Raw genomic sequence first — 9,457 nt, 5'->3', positions numbered from 1 at the left:
GGTGTCAGACAGTGGAGGTTCTGGGTGAGTTTCTAGGAGAGTGAGTTTCTCAAATTTGGAAGTTTCTCTTCCCATGTCCTCTTTTATACCCAACTGAGGGACTTCTGTGATTATGAAGAGACTAGTTCCTTCTTTTGGTTTATATGACTAAAATGCAATTAGTAAGTCATATGTGTTTTTCTAGTAAAATCTGGCAATATATAGAAAATAATCATTTCCCTTTTCTCAAGTTCCCCAGTGTTCTCACATGAATCACCTCTTCTGTTTCTTCTTTAGTTTGTAAGGTTACAAGACTTCAGTCCCTGGGTATCATGTGACATCGGTGGGCCTCTGTTCCTTGTTTATTTCTCACCTTGATATGATTTTGGGAGAGTTTCTGATGAGATTAGGATCTCTAGTGGAAATTTCACGTTTCAATCAGATGGCATGTTTGTCGAGAAAATGGAAGTAAGCTCTACTTTTTGAATGTGAGAAAACTTATGATTCAAAAACTTATGATTCATTGTGTGTATACTGGGTGGTCACTGAACTAATGACATTACAAACTGTGTTATTTCTCATCACCCTGATGGACTTTGAAACAGTTAGCTGTGACTCAGTGTTTTTAAGTAGCAAACAGTCATCTGAGATTAATCAGAAATGTCTTTGATCTTCAGATGTGTCTTCTAGGCTAGGGTACAGTAATTGACACAATAGTTTTGAATCAAAATATGTCATAGTTATGCTTTGTGGACATTTTATTAAAATCTTTTTCAAATATTCTGAGCTAAAATGCCTAGCAGTTTTTGTAGTATTACTTATGCTTAAGATATTCTTAGATGCATTAAGAGGAATATAAATAACATTCATTATCTTACCTGTACTCATATAGAAATTGCATCCATAAAAAGCTTTATAACCAAAACCAGAAATGATTAGGCTGCTAAATTAGAGGTCTCTTTAGTGCCACAGGCATTTAGAGAAAAACAACATTCTAGGAAAGAGAAGGTAATCTTCTTGATATTCCCTCTTCCTGCAAAATCTTGTGAGTTCAGCATTCTCCTAGTGACTTTTATCAGTGAGTTCAACTGCCATCTTCCTCCAAAATCTTCCTTGATGCCATGAAAAGTCAAGTCCTTCCTCTGATGCACTTCTGCTGTGCTTTGTGTATTCATGGGCTCTATCATATAATTCTCTACCAGAGATGCACTTATGTATCTGGCTCACTCTAGAATATAAACTCCATTTGTACAAAGACTCCGATTTACTCATCTTCATGTCTTCAGGGACTGAAATGAGATGAGTTTTTGATAAAGGAGATGTCTGTGTAATGAGTGAAGATTTTGTCTAGACCATCAAAGAAGACACACTGACCTTGAAAACATGTGTTATTCATATAGATGGACAGAAGGGGGATTTAAAAGAAGGAGCTATATTTGAGATTGGGCATAACCCTGGTTTGTGATGCTGAAAGGGGTATGTCTGGAAAGTCTATTTTAAGAGGTAATGAGAGAGAAGTTGAGATTCCTGGAATGTGGGAGAGGTCTTATGTAGCCTTGAATTCTAGAAGAAAAAAAAAAAGGAGTAGATCTATTAAGTCTTTAGGTGGGGAGGTAATAAAATATATACACTATATATGAACTATTTTGATCTGCATTTAGAAATGCTAAAATGAGGGAGACATTGCTTAAAAGGTTGAACTGGGTCAGGGTGAGAGGTGAGCTCTCAGAATCAGGTGATGGCAATAAACATCATAGAGTTATTGCAAAGAAATTATCAGCAGATACTTTGACCAAACTGAAATATAAGAAGGGATCTTCATAAGAGTTACAAAAGATATCTCAGTTTAGCCATTTATACACTTTATATGTATATACATTCACACAAATGTCCCAGATGGCACTAGCGGTAAAGAATTTACCTGCCAATGCAGCAGACATAAGAGATGTGGGTTCGATCCCTGGGTTGGGAAGATCTCCTAGAGGAGGAAATGGCAACCCACTCCAGTATTCTTGCCTGGGAAATTCCATGGACAGAGGAACCTGGTGGGCTACAGTCCACGGGGATGCAAAGAGTCAGACACTGAACACACACACACACAAACACACACACTCACACACACACATATATATGTGTGTGTGTGTATATATGTGTGTGTATATATATATATATATATATATATATGTATGTGTGTATATATATATGTGTGTATGTGTATATGTTGGAGAAGGCAATGGCACCCCACTCCAGTACTCTTGCCTGGAGAATCCCGTGGACGGAGGAGCCTTGTAGGCTGCAGTCCATGGGGTCGCTAAGGGTCGGACACGACTGAACGACTTCACTTTCACTTTCATGCGTTGGAGAAGGTAATGGCAGCCCACTCCAGTGTTCTTGCCTGGAGAATCCCAGGGACGGGGGAGCTTGGTGGGCTGCCGTCTATGGGGTCGCACAGAGTCGGACACGACTGAAGTAACTTAGCAGTAGTGTATATGTAAGCTTCCTACCTCCTGCTGCTGCTGCTTCTAAGTCGCTTCAGTCGTACCCAACTCTGTGCGACCCCATTGACGGCAGCCCGCCAGGCTCCCCTGTCCACGGGATTCTCCAGGCAAGAATACTGAAGTGGGTTGCCATTTCCTTCTCCATCCTACCTCCTAGGGGATATTAGTCTAAACATTTAAAGGATAGACTAACAGAAATGGTAAGTTGTGTTAAAAAACAAAGAAGAAGAAGAGGAACTGAAATCACTTGGAGATATGGAAAAGATGTATGCATCAAAAAATTAAAATGGAATATTTGGCACAGTTATGCACTTAATGTGCCTACGTGCTGCATGCTAAGTTACTTCAGTTATGTCCACTCTTTGTGACCTCATGGACTGTAGGCTGCCAGGCTCCTCTGTCCATAAGGATTCTCCAGGCAAGAACACTGGAATGGGTTCCCATTTCCTTCTCCAGGGGAGCTCACCGACCCAGGAATCAAACCCAGGTCTCTGGCATGCAGGCAGATCTATAGATACACATATAGACATATATTTCTATATATAGGCATCTATTTATGTACATATTTTGGTCAACATGATGGTAGGTGAAAAGGTTTCTCCATGCGATTTTAATCTGCATTTCTCTTATAGTAAAGGCTGACGCTGGTACTAAATCATGTCAGTCGTGTCTGACTCTGTGCAACCCCATAGACGGCAGCCTACCGTATCGTAAAGGAGATTAGACAATTCTTCATATGTTAAAGAGCTATTGGTATTTTTTCTTTTTTTTTTTTAAATTTTATTTTATTTTTAAACTTTTTTCTACAAAGAAAATTGTAGGGAAAAATTCCATAATATCTATAATTATGCTTTTGTTTTTTCACTGTGTTTAGCCTTCATACAGTGATTTTTGCAGGAGCTCTTTGTATATTATCAAAATTAGCCTTTTCATATAATGTGAATTTCAAACATTTTTCCTAGTTTGTCTTTCTTCTTTAACTTTGCTTCTGTGTTTTTACCACATAGATGTTTACATTTTAAATTAATTTATTTATTTTAATTGGAGGCTAATTACTTTACAATAATGTGTTGGTTTTTGCTATACATCGACGTGAATCACCCATGGGTGTACATGTGTCTCGCCATCCTGAAACTGCCTTCCACCTCCCTCCCAAATCTATCCCTGGGTTGTCCCAGAGCACCAGCTCTGGGTGCCCTCCTTCATGCATTGAATTTATACTCAAATTTATTCATCTTTTCTTTTATGGCTCCTGGGGCAAGCGTCACACTTTGAAAAATCTATCCAGTTGTAAATTTGCATAAACATTGTCCCATAGTTTCTTTTGTGAAGTTCAAAGTTTCATGTTTTATATTTTCAAATATTGTTCTCAATTCAGTTCAGTTGCTCAGTCATGTCCAGCTCTTTGTGACCCCATAGACTGCAGCACGCCAGGCTTCCCTGTCCATCACCAACTCCTGGAGCTTGCTCAAACTCATGTACATCGAGTCGGTGATGCCATCCAACCATCTCATCCTCTGTCATCCCCTTCTCCCCCTGCCTTCAATCTTTCCCAGCATCAGGGTCTTTTTCAATGAGTCAGTTCTTCACATCAGGTGACCAAATTATTGGAGTTTCAGCTTCAGCATCAGTCTTTCCAATGAATATTCAGGACTGATTTCCTTTAGGATTGACTGATTTGATCTCCTTGCAGTCCAAGGTACTCTCAAGAGTCTTCTCCAGCACCACAATTCAAAAAGCATCAATTCTTCGGTGCTCAGCTTTCTTTTTTTTATTTTATTTTATTTATTTACTTATTATTATTATTATTATTTTTACTTTACATATGTATTGGTTTTGCCATACATCTCCAACTCTCACATCCATACATGACCACTGGAAAAACCATAGCTTTGACTAGATGGACTTTTGTTGGCAAAGTAATGTCTCTGCTTTTTAATATGCTGAGTTGGTCATAGCTTTTCATCCAAGGAGCAAGTGTCTTTTAATTTCATGGCTGCAATCACCATCTGCAATAATTTTTGAGCCCCCAAAAATGAAGTCTTTCATGGTTTCCATTGTTTCCTGGTCTATTTGTCATGAAGTGATGGGACCAGATGCCATGATATTTGTTTTTTGAATGTTGAATCTTAAGCCAGCTTTTACACTCTCCTCTTTCACTTTCATCAAGAGGCTGTTTAGTTCCTCTTTGCTTTCTGCCATAAGGATGGTTTCATCTGCATATCTGAAGTTATTGATATTTCTCCCAGAAATCTTGATTCCAGCTTATGCTTATATGGTGCTTAAGATTGCTTAAGATCTCAGCTTATACGATGTATTCTGCTTATAAGTTAAATAAACAGGGTGACAATATACAGCCTTGATGAAACTCCTTTCCCAATTTGGAGCCAGTCCATTGTTTCATGTCTGGTTCTAACTGTTGCTTCTTGACCTGCATACAGATTTCTCAGGAGGAAGTTCAGGTTGTCTGGTATTCCCATCTCTTTAAGAATTTTCCAGTTTGTTGTGATCCACATAGTCAAAGGCTTTGGCATAGTCAATAAAGCAGAAGTAGGTGTTTTTCTGGAACTCTGTTGCTTTATCTACAATCCAACAGATGTTGGCAATTTGATCTCTGGTTCCTCTGCCTTCTCTAAATCCATTTTGAACATCTGGACATTCTTGGTTCATGTTCTGTTGAAGTCTGGCTTGCAGAATTTTGAGCATTACTTTGCTAGTGTGTGAGGTGAGTGGAATTGTGCAGTAGTTTGAACATTCTTTGGCATGGCATTTCTTTGGGATTGGAATGAAAACTGACCTTTTCCAGTCCTGTGGCCACTGCTGAGTTTTCCAAATTTGCTGACATATTGACTACAGTACTTTCACAGCATCATCTTTTAGAATTTGAAATACCTCAACTGGTCTATTAGGTATTTATACAGATATAGAATATGCAGTTTAAGCATTTTTGAATCTGATATGAATATAGCCCAACACCATTAAGTAATATATTCCCCCCATGTATTGAAAATATTAATATCACTTTTTTAAAATTTAATTTTATTTTTTAACTTTACAATATTGTATTGGTTTTGCCATATATCAAAATGAATCCGCCACAGGTATACATGTGTTCCCCATCCTGAACCCTCCTCCCTCCTCCCTCCACATACCTTCCCTCTGGGTCGTACCAGTGCACCAGCTCCAGCATCCGGTATCGTGCATTGAACCTGGACTGGAAACTTGTTTCATATATGATATTATACATGTTTCAATGCCATTCTCCCAAATAATCCCACCCTCTCCCTCTCTAACAGAGTCCAAAAGACTGTTCTATACATCAGTGTCTTTTTTGCTGTCTTGTATACAGGGTTATTGTTACCATCTTTCTAAATTCGATATATATGCGTTAGTATACTGTATTGGTGTTTTTCTTTCTGGCTTACTTCACTCTGTATAATCAGCTCCAGTTTCATCCACCTCATTAGAACTGATTCAAATGCATTCTTTTTAATGGCTGAGTAATACTCCATTGTGTATATCACTTTTTTTTTTAATTTTATTTTATTTTTAAAATTTTACAAAATTGTATTAGTTATGCCAAATATCATAATGAATCTGCCACAGGTATACATGTGTTCCCCATCCTGAACCCTCCTCCCTCCTCCCTCCCCATACCATCCCTCTGGGTCCTCCCAGTGCACTAGCCCCAAGCATCCAGTATCGTGCATCGAACCTGGACTGGCAACTCATTTCATACATGATATTACATGTTTCAATGCCATTCTCCCAAATCTTCCCACCCTCTCCCTCTCTCACAGAGTCCATAAGACTGTTCTATACATCAGTGTCTCTTTTGCTGTCTCGTACACAGGGTTATTATTACCATCTTTCTAAATTCCATATATATGCATTAGTATACTGTATTGGTGTTTTTCTTTCTGGCTTACTTCACTCTGTATAATAGGCTCCAGTTTCATCCACCTCATTAGAACTGATTCAAATGTATTCTTTTTAATGGCTGAGTAATACTCCATTGTGTATATGTACCACAGCTTGCTTATCCATTCATCTGCTGATGGACATCTAGGTTGCTTCCATGTCCTGGCTATTATAAACAGTGCTGCGATGAACATTGGGGTACACGTGTCTCTTTCCCTCCTGGTTTCCTCAGTGTGTATGCCCAGCAGTGGGATTGCTGGGTCATAAGGCAGTTCTATTTCCAGTTTTTTAAGGAATCTCCACACTGTTCTCCATAGTGACTGTACTAGTTTGCATTCCCACCAACAGTGTAAGAGGGTTCCCTTTTCTCCACACCCTCTCCAGCATTTATTACTTGTAGACTTTTGGATCGCAGCCATTCTGACTGGTGTGAAATGGTACCTCATAGTGGTTTTGATTTGCATTTCTCTGATAATGAGTGATGTTGAGCATCTTTTCATGTTTTTGTTAGCCATCTGTATGTCTTCTTTGGATAAATGTCTATTTAGTTCTTTGGCCCATTTTTTGATTGGGTCATTTATTGTTCTGGAGTTGAGCTGTAGGAGTTGCTTGTATATTCTCGAGATTAGTTATCAGTTGCTTCATTTGCTATTATCTTCTCCCATTCTGAAGGCTGTCTTTTTACCTTGCTAATAGTTTTCTTTGATGTGCAGAAGCTTTTGAGGTTAATTAGGTCCCATTTGTTTATTTTCGCTTTTATTTCCAATATTCTGGGAGGTGGGTCATAGAGGATCCTGCTGTGATGTATGTCAGAGAGTGTTTTGCCTATGTTCTCCTCTAGGAGTTTTATAGTTTCTGGTCTTACGTTTAGATCTTTAATCCATTTTGAGTATTTTTGTGTATGGTGTTAGAAAGTGTTCTAGTTTCATTGTTTTACAAGTGGTTGACCAGATTTCCCAGCACCACTTGTTAAAGAGATTGTCTTTAATCCATTGTATATTCTTGCCTCTTTTGTCAAATATAAGGTGTACATAGGTGCATGGATTTATATCTGGACTTTCTATTTTGTTCCATTGATCTATATTTCTGTCTTTGTGCCAGTACCATACTGTCTTGATGACTGTGGCTTTGTAGTAGAGCCTGAAGTTAGGTAGGTTGATTCCTCCAGTTCCATTTTTCTTTCTCAAGATTGCTTTGCCTATTCGAGGTTTTTTGTGTTTCCATACAAATTGTGAAATTATTTGTTCTAGCTCTGTGAAGATACCATTGGTAGCTTGATAGGGATTGCATTGAATCTATAAATTGCTTTGGGTAGTATACTCATTTTCACTATATTGATTCTTCCAATCCATGAACATGGTATATTTCTCCATCTATTAGTGTCCTCTTTGATTTCCTTCACCAGTGTTGTATAGTTTTCTATATATAGGTCTTTAGTTTCTTTAGGTAGATATATTCCTAAGTATTTTATTCTTTCCGTTGCAATGGTGAATGGAATTGTTTCCTTAATTTCTCTTTCTATTTTCTCATTATTAGTGTATGGGAATGCAAGGGATTTATGTGTGTTGATTTTATATCCTGCAACTGTACTATAATCATTGATTAGTTCTAGTAATTTTCTGGTGGAGTCTTTAGGGTTTTCTATGTAGAGGATCATGTCATCTGCAAATAGTGAGAGTTTTACTTCTTCTTTTCCAATTTGGATTCCTTTGATTTCTTTTTCTGCTCTGATTGCTGTGGCCAAAACTTCCAAAACTATGTTGAATAGTAATGGTGAAAGTGGGCACCCTTGTCTTGTTCCTGACTTTAGAGGAAATGCTTTCAATTTTTCACCATTGAGGATAATGTTTGCTGTGGGTTTGTCATATATAGCTTTTATTATGTTGAGGTATGTTCCTTCTATTCCTGCTTTCTGGAGAGTTTTGATCATAAATGGATGTTGAATTTTGTCAAAGGCTTTCTCTGCATCTATTGAGATAATCATATGGTTTTTATTTTTCAATTTGTTAATGTGGTGTATTACATTGATTGATTTGCGGATATTGAAGAATCCTTGCATCCCTGGGATAAAGCCCACTTGGTCATGGTGTATGATCTTTTTAATGTGTTGTTGCATTCTGATTGCTAGAATTTTGTTAAGGATTTTTGCCTCTATCTTCATCAGTGATATTGGCCTGTAGTTTCCTTTTTTTGTGGCATCTTTGTCAGGTTTTGGTATTAGGGTGATGGTGGCCTCATAGAATGAGTTTGGAAGTTTACCTTCCTCTGCAGTTTTCTGGAAGAGTTTGAGCAGGATAGGTGTTAGCTCTTCTCTAAATTTTTGGTAGAATTCAGCTGTGAAGCCGTCTGGACCTGGGCTTTCGTTTGCTGGAAGATTTTTGATTACAGTTTCAGTTTCCGTGCTTGTGATGGGTCTGTTAAGATTTTCTATTTCTTCCTGATCGAGTTTTGGAAAGTTGTAATTTTCTAAGAATTTGTCCATTTCTTCCACGTTGTCCATTTTATTGCCATATAATTGTTGATGGTAGTCTCTTATGATCCTTTGTATTTCTGTGTTGTCTGTTGTGATCTCTCCATTTTCATTTCTAATTTTATTGATTTGATTTTTCTCCCTTTGTTTCTTGATGAGTCTGGCTAATGGTTTGTCAATTTTATTTATCCTTTCAAAGAACCAGCTTTTGGCTTTGTTGATTTTTGCTATGGTCTCTTTTGTTTCTTTTGCATTTATTTCTGCTCTAAGTTTTAAGATTTCTTTCCTTCTACTAACCCTGGGGCTCTTCATTTCTTCCTTTTCTAGTTGCTTTAGGTGTAGAGTTAGGTTATTTATTTGACTTTTTTCTTGTTTCTTGAGGTGTGCCTGTATTGCTATGAACTTTCCCCTTAGGACTGCTTTTACAGTGTCCCACAGGTTTTGGGTTCTTGTGTTTTCATTTTCATTTGTTCCTATGAAAATTTTGATTTCTTTTTTGATTTCTTCTGTGATTTGTTGGTTATTCAGCAGCGTGTTGTTCAGTCTCCATATGTTGGAATTTTTAATAGTTTTTCTCCTGTAATTGAGA

This window comes from Bubalus kerabau, chromosome 4, assembly GCF_029407905.1.
Source record: "Bubalus kerabau isolate K-KA32 ecotype Philippines breed swamp buffalo chromosome 4, PCC_UOA_SB_1v2, whole genome shotgun sequence".
Lineage (NCBI taxonomy): Eukaryota > Metazoa > Chordata > Mammalia > Artiodactyla > Bovidae > Bubalus > Bubalus kerabau.
Note: the sequence above shows the minus strand (reverse complement) of the source record.